The following is a 14,143-nucleotide window of genomic DNA, read 5'->3' as shown; positions in this document are numbered from 1 at the left end:
CCTCTTGCAAGAAATTTCATCTCTCTTATTAGATATATTGTTGACTTTAATCATAGCTTCTTAGAATGGAATCCCTTTCAATTTTGGATTATTAAAGACGGTGTGAACCCTACAACGTTTTAAATAATACATTTATGATTTATGACATTTTGTAGTTTTGTTAAGGTCTTGGGGTGTATGATGATGATGCCTATTCAGTGAAGTATTCTAAACGATAGGCATCAATTCATTATGGAATAAGAACAGTCTTAACAATAATTAAAGAATCAACAATAAGTTAAAGAAACTTTAGTTGGAACAAACACGAGGAAGAAACATGCTTCTTGAATTCTTAATTAGTAGTAGTAACTTCAATTAATTTACTAGTATTTCTTCTTTCTTTTTTTTTTCTTTTTGATTTTCTTTTATTTATCCCCTTTACCTATCATATGCTTTCATTTTGAAACTTGCTTATATCTTTGCTATTTATATCCGAATGAAAAAAATGCATTGAAAAATTTAGGCGTTGATAAAAATACTTTTTAAAATTAAAAATAACAAAAAACTTCAAAAGATAGTATTCCAAACCTAGTTATTAAAATTGAAATAGTAATTGATCTAGTTAAAATGTTAGATTATTGAATTATTGATTCAATAATTTTGTTATTGATTCTGCTAATTACGGTGCTATTTTATAGAACTAACTGAATGTTCTTTTGATAACTTTACACTAAATTATTTTTTTACTTAGTCATTGGTTGAATCGTTCGGTCATTGATCAACCGCTTATAATAATTTATTTATTTTTATAATTGAATGCCATAAAATGTTTTTTTTTCTTTTATTAATTTGTATTTTTAATTTTACCGAAGGTGTTGTCCTTCCTTAATTATTAGTGTAGGAAGAAAAAGACACTAAAACCCTTCATATGTACTGTAATTAGTTTTACCTTTTCAACCCTTTCAATTAGCATCTTTTTGGGAATTGACCTCAAATTTTTTAGAATTGTAGTCTACCTCTATTATTAATTACACCAATAATTTAATCTGTTTGTTGGGAAAAAATGTTGCGAAAAGTTATTTGTCTTAAAGTTGGATTTAAGTTTTCTTCCTATCATTTTATTTATTATATAGTAGACCTAGGGGTATGCATACACCAGATGAAATCAGATTTGATGTAACTCAGACCCGATTCGAAATATATATCGGGCTTATTTATTAGATTCGAATCTGATCCTAGAACCGATGAAATCTATACACTTTCGAACTACGATTATATAAGTAAAAATTCGATCGTTAACATTACATGACATTGATACTTTCTTATAAATTAGCATGTGAAAATAACCAAATTTTCAATACTCCAACCATTATTTGACATAGTAAAATTCACTTAGAAAAATAAAATAAGAACCAACTCTTCTCTAAAATTAAAGCATAACCATAATCAATACTAATATTGTCTAATAACACCAAATATTTCAATCAATACAAATAACACAATATTATACATTAATTAGTCTAAAATCTTATGCATTTTAAATATAAAACATTAACTTATAGTCTTATAATAACTAATAATACAAAATATTAATGTTTACAATACTTAAATTCCACATAAAAATAGCCATCATCCATCACTAATAATACAAAATATTAATTGTATATGATGACTGGATTACCGGGCCAATTTCGGATGACCCGGATCCCAACCCAAAATAATAACTGGGTTTATTTTTGAGATCTTTACCGATTTTAGACCCGATAAAATCACAACAAATTAATTCCTAAAGTATTCGGAATCAGATTAGGTCTTCGGAGTGGGTCGGACCATGCACACCCTAAGTATATCATTATAAATGGATACTTTTTCTTACACTGCACATGCAAGAGCTGAATTCAGAAACACGAAAAAAAATTCTAACAGTGAGAAAATATTGAAATTTTTTGTTGAGGTCTAATACAAAAATAAAAAAAGTTGAGATTTTATGTAAAATTAAAAAAGTAAATTAAAGATATAAAATAGAAAATCATAAAAAATTGTTTAACCTAATAGAAATTTTATAAAATTAGTTGACGTATTTAAAATCATAATGTGAGAAGATTTTAAGATTTAAATCAAACTTTTAGCTATTATAATCTCTGTAATGTGGAAAATAACTCTATATAATATCGCTTTATAGTTTCTGTAATTTTCATTAATTAGAAGTGTAGCTTAATTTAAACTTAATTCTTGACATAGATTGAGAGTAAAATGTATTTAGCTAGTATAGCTACAAATATATGTATTAAGCCTTCATTTAATTAACGAAACCGAGAAAAAAAACCTTTGTCGTATGCTAGACCTGCTTATTTATGATTAGTTTTTTTTAATTATTTATTATCTATTAATTATTTTTTATTTTTTAAAAAAATGCTCAACATAGAAGGCAGCAGGGGTGGTAGAGTAGACAGATCCAAAAAGTAAAATTCTAGACTAATAGTAAGTTCACCTGGTCATTAAGTGTTATTTGAACAAAAAGTAAATAATTAACAAGAAATCCTAAATATGCAATACCTAAGAATGTGTGTATTAACCTTCAAATTTTGTCTCTCTTTAATTTACTGTTTGTCTTTTATAGGCACTCTTCTACTTAAACCTTCCTCATGATCTCCATATTGCACTAATTGTATTTTCATGTTGTTGATGATCTCAATGCTAAATGAGATAAAACAAGACACAGTTACAATTATAAAATAATCTGGTAAATAAATTTTGGGTTACTATCTGTAGAAACTACTAAACTTATTATAAATGAGCAACAAATGTATTAAAACTTTAAAACTTCGTATATTTTTTTATACTCCCATTATTATCAAGGCTTTCTATTGGTATAATTTCAGTTCTTATTCAATGTGGCAGAAAGTGGTTACTTTGTCTTATTCAAGAATGTTGAATACAATTAATATTATTAAGAACCACAAGTCAAAGAAATATTATAAGCGAAAACGGTAAATGAGAGTACATTATTAATATGTTTTTAGTAGGTTAGTTTTATTGTCATAGTCATCGGTGATAATTAGGGGTCATTTCATGATAGGTGTTGTGAGGGAAAAATCAACATTTTATGAAGTGCGTTAGTTAAAGGTTAGATTGGTTTAATTTGACGGCACTCACATGTGATTATACCATAACAGTTAAGATAATACAAAAGTCAAGAGTTGGCAACAAGTAATTTTCTTCTTAAAATTTGTAATTTATTGTAATTGAGGTGATCATTATAATTTGGTTATACGTTATAACTCGATTATAAATATCATAGGTCGATAATTAAACAATTAAATACTAAAACGTATCTAAACATTCTAAAACGTTATTATTTTTATTTAAGTAAAATGTTCGGAAAATACAACTATATATATCTCATTCCAAATATAAAAAAGAGGTAAAAAAACTATACGAAGATATATTAAAATAAATAGAACTTATTATTCACTCAATAATTTGAGCGTTGAAATGTCTTTCACAGGTGTCCACCCTCTTATTTTTCTACTGCTGAAGTATAACTTATTTTGACTGAAAGTTTCTAGTTATTCATCGGTGGACGAGCTATACAGTGGCCAACCTTCACAAGAACAATTGACAGCCACCGTGGGGCCTAGAAACAAAAACCTTTTTTCTTTAGGTCCCAAAATTACCAAATCTGCCTATGGCTAACCAACCTCTTCCCATACCATCTGAATTCCTTTGGATGGTAACAGAGTTACAATAGACTAATCAGCGCATGACAGAAGAAAATCAAAAAATGGCAAATCAGATAACTGAGTTAACCAATATTCAAATTGTTAATAATGGTGATCACAATGAACAAACGGAATGAGGAATGAAATTCTAATCCAATGCATGTCTCTTAAACTCAATAACCAGAAGAAGACCAACAAACCAATGAAGATGACGAATTGGACAATGTAGTTGGACCATTAACGGTAGATGTCATGAATTTCAAACTGCCTAGGAACTTTACATTACCAATAACTTTGACCCTTATGATGACATGGGTGATCCAAAAAAAAAACACATAAAAAAATTCCGCTCCATGATAATAGTAAATGGTGCTCTGATCGTATCTTATGCCGTTGTTTTCTTACTTTTTTAGACAGTCCTCCACTTGATTGGTTTTTATCTTTGCCTGCAGATTCTATTTCACACTTTCAGGAGCTCACAAAGTTATTTGAAGATCAATTCGCTGCATCTTCCATATATTTATATGACTCTGATTATCTGAATACTATCAAGCAAGGACAACATGAAAAGCCTCAAGGAGTATGTTACTTGCTTCACCAAAGTAGCAACGAGCGTCCCAAACCTCTACCAGAGATGCACCTACATGCTATAAAGAGTGGAATTTGCCCAGAAAAATTCCAAGAGGCCATCACAGTGGCCAAACCTAGAACCTTGGCCGAGTTTCGAGAGAAAGCCAAGGGGCAAATAGAGATTGAGGAGTTACGCCAAGCTTGGAGGTAAAAAAAAAAAAAAGCCAAACCAATAAGGATGACGACAAAGCTCAGGGACAACAAAAAACCTTTCCGATTAACACCCTGTGATGATTCTTATACCTAATTCAACACCAAAAGCGAGGAAATCATCAAAGAAATACTACATGCCAAACTAATCAAACCTCCTTGGAAGGCTGTAACTTATCAAGATCTGAAAAATGTAGACAAGTCAAAATATTTTGCTTTTCATAAAAAACACGAATATACCACTGATGAATGTGTTGTAGCCAAAGACCTGCTAGAGTGATTAGCTTGGCAAGAACATTTAGACAAATACATCAGCGGCCATATTCAAAAGCGTACAACACATTCAGCTGACCCATCAAGGGACAATCTTCTCGCGACAAGGAAAAAGCAACTCATGATCAACCCAATCAACCCCGAGGTGTCATCAATTGTATATCTGGGAGCTTTGCTGGTGGCGGAACTATAAGCACCACCCATAAACGTACCTACTGAGCTATGCTCGTGTTGAAGGCACCCTTAACAATCCCCAGCCTCTGCCCAACTTCCCAGAAATGACATTCTAACCGTCTGACTTCCATTCAAAGGAGACCAACTTAGATGATCCAGTTGTCATCTCTTTTCAACTAAGGGATCTAATAGTCCGCAAAGTGATATTGGATCCCGGGAGCAGCGTCGATGTCCTTTTCTACTTCACATTTCAGAAAATAAAGTTGAGCGATAACATCTTGCAACTATCCACTAGAGACTTAGTGGTCATCTCTATTCAATACCTTGTGGTTGTTTGTTTCGGTCCTTACAACTTAACCCTTGGTCGACCTTTTTTAAATAAGTTTGGTGCTATAATATCTATAATTCATCTCTGTGTTAAGTTTCATGTACAGAACAACCTTATTGTAACAATTCAGAGTAAACATCGTGAAGCTCGGCATTGTTATAATATTAGTCTAAAAATGCCTGTATCTAACCGAGCTATAGGTGTGCAAATAAATGTCATCCACAACTTGCTCGAACTTCTATCATTAACCGAGTTAGACCCACGAGGCAAGCTCAAAACCAACCCACCCCAATAGAGGAGTTACAAAAAGTTTCTTTAACTAACGATCCAAACAAGTTCACTTTTGTAGGTTCAGCTTTGCAAGAAGACGAGAAAGATAAGCTCAACCAATTTCTTCAACAAAATGGCAACCTATTTGCTTGGGTGCCTGCCGACATGTCCGACATTGACCTTTCCATCATATCTCACGAGCTGGAATTAAACTCATCGGTCAAACTTATACCACAGAAACGATGCAATCTCGACATGGAAAAAAGACAAGCATCCTTAGAGGAAACTAAAAAGCTCATTGATGCCAATTTTATCTGAGAAATTAGGTTCACAATATGGTTAGCTAACATTGTCATGGTAAAAAACATAACGGTAGATGGCACATGTGTATTGACTTCACTGACTTAAACAAAGCATACTCCAAAGATGCATATTCCGATCCTTACCATCTATTGATGCTTTAATTGATAATTCATCTAGCTTTGGCACTTTAAGTTTTATGGATGCATATTCTAGTTATAACCAGATCTTGATGCATCCTTTAGATCAAGATAAAACTGCTTTTATAACTGAATATGGTAATTTTTGCTATAAAGTTATACCTTTTGGTTCTAAGAATGTAAGGGCTATTTACCAGCGACTTATGGATAAGATGTTTTCCAAGCAAATTGCGTGGAACATGGAGGTCTATGTTGATGACATGGTAGCAAAAACCAAGATCGGTAAGTCTCATGTAGATGACCTTGTGGAGATTTTCACCTAAATCAGGAAATACAACATGCGACTAAACCCTGAAAAATGTGCTTTTGGTGTCCAAGGAGGTAAATTTCTCGGTTCTTTGCTTACAACCCGAGGTATAGAGGCAAATTCTGACAAATGTCGAGGTGTGTTGGAAATAAAGAGTCCTCAAACCATAAAGGAGGTCCAACTATTAATAGGGAGATTTGCTGCCTTATAAAGATTTTTACCTTATTTAGCTTCTAAGTCTTCTTTCTTTTTTCAATCATTCAAAAAGAAAAATAATTTTAATTGGGATAATAAATGTGAAATTATTTTTTCAAACCTAAAAACTACTCTTTCAAAATCTCTAATTTTGCAAAATCCTGAATATGGTGAGGAACTTTATCTTTATCTATTCATTACTGACTGGGTTGTTAGTTTTGTTCTTGTTACAGAAAGAAATAAGGTGCAAAAGCCTGTTTACTTTGTTAGCAAATCCCTGCAAAATGCCAAGCTTCATTATCCAAAGATAGAAAACCTGGCCTTGGCTTTGGTATTTTTAGCTAGACGTCTCTGACCTTATTTCCAGAGCCATATCATTAATGTTTGGACTGAGCAACCACTACGGCAAGTGTTAACAAAACTAGAATTAGCTGGACGACTAATAAAATAGTCTATCAAGCTATCTGAGTTTGATATTAGATATCAAATTCGAGGATCCATCAAATCACAATACCTAGGAGACTTCGTCGCTAAATTTACTGCTCCCAATTCCGATGACATGCTAGTAGAATGGACGCTTTATGTAGATAGTGCCTCTAATTCACAAGGATGTGGAGCTGAAATTCTCCTTGAAGATAGTAATGAAATTGTTTTGGAACACTCTCTATGTTTGTCCTTCAAAGCAAGCAACAATAAGGCTGAATATGAAGTACCTATTGCCGGTTTGGAACCCCAACAGCAAGCCTGCGAAGAAGCTCTAGCAAGGCAATCGAAGCAAGAAGCACCTCTTAATGTATAAGTTTTACTTAAAATCCTTTTTATTAGTTTTGATGGTATATAATAGTAATTTTAGTTTATTCCTTAGTTTATTTGAGATTCATTTGAATCCATAAATGAATTTGATGTGTTCTTGTTGATGATTGAGCTTTTTTTTGCTGCTAGTTCAATCTGATATAATTTCGGTTCATTTATTGGTTTATTTGAGGTTCATTTGAATTCAGAAATGAATTCAATGTGTTCTTCTTGATGATTGAACTTTTTTATTACTAGTTCAAATATGATGTAATTTTGGTTTATTACTGAACTCTTTTCTATTTAATACAACTGCCCTCTGGAATCCTAACACCAGGCCTACGAAGAATCTTCTGCAAGACAAACGGAGCAAGAAGCTCCTCTTAATGTGCAATTTCTACTTAAAATCATTTTTATTAGTTTTGATGTTATATCATAATTCTTTTTTATTATTACTAAAAACTTTCCTCTGTCATCTTGCAGTTCTGCTCGTCCTCGGCATTGGGAAGATGATACACCTTCCTTCAACCTTGGCATAAGTTTCCCGACCTCTCAATCAAAGTAACACAACTTGAAATGTTGGCAAAGGCGGTGATGGATGCTGGGGTGACAACGGCATTGCAATATGCTGAGAAAACAAATGCGGAGCCGAGTTTGTGCACCCCTAAAAGGTACAAGACTCCGGTGAAAGAAAAAGAAATAATAGAGAGTTAAGTAAGAAATGTTATCATTGGATGACACAAACAAAGGTTTACAAAGATGATTCAACCAATGAGTATGAAACCATATTCATGTTGGATCATAAAGCACATTTAGAGGAGGCTAGATTCCACTTCATGTCTCTAAGACCCAGACAAGATGTAGAAAATGCGGTAAAATCTTTGACCCATATATCTAATAAATTTTCATCCTATAGGTGGTCTCTACAATGTGTATGCTTCTCAACAATAGAAAATGTCACAAATTTGATGAAGAAATATACCGTGCCGACAGATATTGTGGTACGCCAAATTTTTTATTCTTTAAATAATTTTTTGATGAAGAATTTGATTTGTTTTTCTTGCCGATTGAATGTTTATGATGCTTTGTTCAAATCTGAACCAAATTCGATTTATTTGTGAATTGAGTTAAGTTCACTTAATACTACTGTTATGTATTCACCAAATCTTTTATTACTTAAGAAACTCGATTCATCTCTTAGTTTAATTGAGTTCATTTGTATGTAGAAATGAATTAAAATGTGCTTTCTTGCTGATTGAATGTATATTACTGCTAGTTCAAATTAGATTTAATTTCGGTTCATTTCTTTGTTTAGTTGAGGTTCATTTGGATCTAGAAATGAATTCGATGTGTTCTTGTTAATGATTGAGATTTTTTGACTGCTAGTTCAAATCTGATATAATTTCGGTTCATTTGTGATTTAATTGAGGTTTATTTTGCAGAATTTATGTTGGAAAAGCATAAGGTCGACTACATTGATCCAAACACTAAGAAGGCCTACTGGATCAGTGAATTTAAGGACTTCCTACCTTTTCTGGACAAAAGAAATCTGGAATCACATCCATTTGTAAGTTGTGATTTCTAAAACTTCTTTAATAATTCTGTCGCTTGTTATTATTTAGACTGAAATATTCTATTATTTTTCCAAACTTCAGCTGTTTGCACCAGTTTGCCATGGAGGCCATTGGTGGTTGTAGATTGCTGATGTTAAGAAGAAGGCCTTCCATGTGCTTGATCCCATCAAGAAAAAGAAAAAAGATATACCTGAAGAAAGAATAACTTTGAACAAATTTGTTGTAAATTATCTCTTATTTCTATCCATTATCAATCACTCTTTGTGCCTAATTGAGCATTATTTGTGGGATTGATTTTCTTCAATTATTACTGAATTGAAGTACACTTTTTGTATCCTTTTCAGGGATTAATAGTATCCCAGATGAGGGTCTATGCTGGGACAGAACCTTTGATGGTGGACAACAAAGAAGGGGTTGAAGCACCGTATATTATAATCAGCGGTTAACGAATATCGTAAAATCTTTCTTTGCTATAGTGCTATTATTAATATGCTTGTCTCTCCTATTAATCATATTTTACTTTCTTATTTCTTTCTTAGTTATAATTGCGGGATATATGTGATGACATGGCTGGAAACAATTGATCCTGAAAAGATAAAAAATAAAAAATATAAATGTAAAAACTGAAAACAGGTAAGTAATTTCTACATTAATAAATTTCGGTTCATTTCTTATTTTATTTGGGTTTAAATTAGGTAATTTCTTTCAATTGAATTGTAAGAAGAAATAGATGCTTTTAGGCGGGAATATAGTCCAACCATTCTCTTGGACAAGATAAATAAATTGAGAGACAAAGTGAAGTGATAAGACTCCCAAAGCCGTCTGTTGCCCTCTCAAGTCCTTTTTATAAATTCTCATTTAGGAATATATAAAGTAAATAGATTATAGGTTCAATCTTTGACTTATTGTAAGGAATTGTAATTAATACTAATTTGTAAAGAATTATAAAAAAGCAAACACTTTTTCTTTGACTCGTTGTAAATGTTAATGTATATATTAATGATTCTAGGTTCACAGTGAATGAATTCAATGTATTTATCAAACATCAAGAGCGCCAAAAATACAAATAAACCGAAATTATTGCATGAAATGAACAGAAAAAGATGTATATATCACTATTCAATTTTAGAAACACCTAAATTTTTGACATAGCACAATTGCAGAAACTAATTTGAAAAACAAAAAAGTGACTATTCAATAAAAAATAACATAAATCAGAAATTAACCCTCATTATATGCCTTGAACTCAAATGAACTGAAATTTAGTCATATATGAATCGAAATTTATGTTAATAAAAATTGAAACTTCTAAAATCCTCTCCGGGATAATTCATATCTTGTGCATCATAAAAGCTGGAGCTTGACTGAATCATTGATCCACCATTTAAAAGGTTCAACTGCAAAAAAGAAAATAAATTATATATTAGCAAAATACATAAACAAATTTTTTCCTAATCAAAAGTAAATCAATGTTACCTCGCTTAGAGCTATCTTTTTCTTTTTTTTTTGTTGCATTTGCGATATTTTTTTCATATTTGATCCCAATCTATTCTTGGGACGTCCTCTTGTTTTAACACGTGGGGGCTTTGAAGGTCGTTAACATCACTTAATGTAGTGTCTTCATGAGATAACGAACTTTTAACTTTACTTTTCGCTTGATATTCTTGCATCTCAATTATGACATTATCAAAAGTCTGGTGCAAAATTTCACTCAACTCCTCGTTTCTGACACAAATTCGCAAATATTGTGCAACCAAAATACCAAATCGTCGAATCTCTTGCTTCTCAGCTCCGATAGAGGCTTGTCTTGGCTGCTCTTGATATGTGTGTGTCTCCTCTTTATGTTCTTACTCCAACGTTCCAATATATATTTTGGTGCCACTTTATCTACTCACTCAAAGCTTAAGATACTCAGAGAATGATGACACAGTATATCCTTTGACTCAAACAACAAGCACTGGCACTTTACTTCGCGTGATATTGTGTTGTAAGTAACAACAAACTTGTTGAATGTTGAGTTAAGCACCTGCTCTATAACTTCATATGATATAAAACCTATAGTGGAATGCGTTGATCTTGTGATGCAATTCACCTTTCGTATGAATTGTGCTTGAACTTTCCTAAACTTCTCGTGAGTATACACGTGTTGAAATTGAGCCTCTATTGGTGATTTTGTTGCACACAGCATCACGATGTGAAAATCTGCAGCATCAAATTCTCTCTCTCTTTGCTCTCTGCTTCCTAGGCAATTATCATATTGCTTCACAAATTGAATCAAGGAGCTATTGCATGTGATAAACTTGTAAAAAAAGTATGCATAATCTCACTCCTTTGTGTGCTTCTCATCCCAGTCCAAAAGTGGTGATCGAGATAAATTGGAATCCATAAATGACAATCTTTAAATAGCTTTGCAAAATGAACAAAAAATCAAACACAAATGAACCAAAAGTTATACTCATTTTCACCGAAAAAGTAACAACATCAATTAATTCGAATGAAATCTCGATTACCTGAAAGCTACTTATTGCCTCTAACACCATACTTCGTGAGAAAATCATTCCAATTTTTGCCAAATGCCTCTTTTATTAACGAGTTCCAAACAAAATGACTAATCTCTTGTTCAATTTCTTTGTGTCGCTTGTAGCAGTCATTTAATTTGTTTAGAATCTTCTTCATGATATGCCAAATGCACTACCAATGAATTGTTGTTAGCATACAGTGAAGGATTACCATTTGTTCATAACACGCAGCGGAAGAAAAATAAAGTAATCCTAAAGATCTATTTTGTGCTTAAACTTTATTCCAATAATAAACAATATAGATCAGATCTAAATACCTGAGTACGCTAGTAAAATTTTTTTTCTCCTTCGATTGTACAAAGGCGCTATGCGTATCCACATCGAGACCAACCTTTGCTGTCAACTCCTTGACCAATGGACATCTGATCTAAATTGAGAAACCTCATGCAACTCTTTGCACACCATAAAATTCTTCTTCAAGAATTAGGTTCACATACATTTATGTGCGTAGAGGTAAAGGAATAAAACTCTTATGTTTTATTCTCTCATTTTTTTCCTCTACTCTTGGCATACATATATATAGTATAAGATTTGTTACCGATTTTAAATTTGATTCTCAATTCAAATTTAAATCATATCTTAAAATTCCAAATCTGAATCCTTCAAATTTTATGAATCATATCATAACTCAATTTGAAAACGGAATCAGTTAGGATTTCATCCAAATTTAAAAATAGAATAAATAATTATTCTCAAATCTCATTTAATATTCTCAATTATCATACTATTATTATATCTTTGGTGCTAGCAAAAAATATAATAATATTCTATCTGAATTAATATAATTATTTATTTGATCAAATCAAAATAATAATTAAATAATTCTATAGCAAAGATTAGAACACTCGTTAGTGTGTGACCCCATAGGTTCAATACTAAGCGGGTAGTAAATTAGTCATACTAAATTTACTAATCAAGGTTGGTGTCTAGCAACACTCCTCAACGACCCGATAGTATGAAGTAATATATTTTTACTAAGAACCTCAGAAGAACAAAGTATAATTCCTTCCATCTTTCCAGCTCTTGGTTAACCCTTAGAGTATGGTTTAATTGTCAAACTCTAACTTGTTCCATCTTTCCAGCTCTTTGGCCAATGTTTTATTCATTTCATTCATTATAATCATAGAGTTCAAACTCTTTACCGAGAGTTGACGGATTCCTTATTGACTAATCATTAATTCTACAAGTATTTAAATTGTACCCAATATCCATTCAACTAGCACCCTAGGGTATTAGGTGTCCGGAATCAAAGTATAATAAATACGTTGTTAATTACTATGATAGTCGCAGGTCAAAGGAAACTCTATTACTATGTTCATCTTGAGAATATCCTATTGACAAATACGCGATAATTATAACCATTAGGAATTCTCAGAGTGAGCCAGTTCAATAGTCATATCCTTATATGCACCATATATATATATATATATATATATATATATATATATATATATATATATATATATATATATATATAATTTAATAAATGAGATCTATTAATCTTCGTCCAATGAAGACCATTATATATATATATATATATATATATATATATATATATATATATATATATATTGATCTTTCCGGATTATTAATGTCCTTTTTAATAATCCTATGACCAAGAACAATTTAGATTAAATTATAAAAGATTTATCTCTCAATATTATGATCATTATCACAATGATAAATCTCTAAATTTAATCAAGGACCTTATTATATTAACATTTTAATATAATAACAATAACAAATTATTTAACACGTGATTGATTGGATTGTGGTCATACTACTTATTCCCAACATACAGGTCTCAATAGCCTTTTGTATTGATGCACATTGATTGGTAAGAATCTCTTTTGGTACCTTTTCTCCCATGCAGCGAAGCCAATATTTGAAGAACCATTTGAATGACTGGATGTCTTTATTTTTCATCAAAGCACATCCGAGAAGTATCGATTGACTGTGGTGATTCATACCCACAAAAGAACCAAAAATAAGATTGTACCTACAAAATGGACACTCAAAACAGTTATGAACCGAAATTTGTTGGCTCTATGAATCGAAAACTATATCGTAGTGAACCAAATACCTGTTTGTGTTGTAAGTGGTATCAAATGAAACAACATCTTCAAAATACTCGTATGCAATCCTGCTTCTTGCATCGGCCCAAAATGCATTTTTGATGGAGTGATCAACTTCAAGGTTAAGCTCAAAAAGAAATTTTGATTCTTTTCTTTCATTCTTAATAAGCACTTGCCAAATTCTTTGGCATTATCTTGTTCGGAAATATTTCGTACTTCCATTGTAATGTAATTCCTCACATCTTTTTCAATAAAACTTAGTTCTCAATGACTGCCCGTTGTTGCTACAAATGACTGATATGTTTTACTAGGTCTGATTCTGGCTTCTTTGTTTTCAAAGGTACGACGCACAAATATGCTTAGCTCTCTGTGTTGTTTAAGCATCTCTGCTCGATCTGGACAATAAGGGTGTGATTGATTCAGAACTTTTAAAATTATACAAAGACCAATGTCCTTTAATATATGTACATAAATCCCGACTGGACAGTTTATTCCAGCTGAAGGGTTTGTCTTCAGAGTTAGAGATATCTTGGATTTTCACTTTCCCTCTCTACTACATGCAATTAGTTGATTCTCAATCTCATATCCCTTCTGAGTGGTGTTCTTTATTTTCGTAGAAAAACCAGCAAGTTTGGAATAATCTTTGTAGAACTTT

The sequence above is a fragment of the Arachis hypogaea genome, chromosome 2, assembly GCF_003086295.3.
Source record: "Arachis hypogaea cultivar Tifrunner chromosome 2, arahy.Tifrunner.gnm2.J5K5, whole genome shotgun sequence".
NCBI lineage: Eukaryota > Viridiplantae > Streptophyta > Magnoliopsida > Fabales > Fabaceae > Arachis > Arachis hypogaea.
This window is presented reverse-complemented; position numbering follows the sequence as displayed.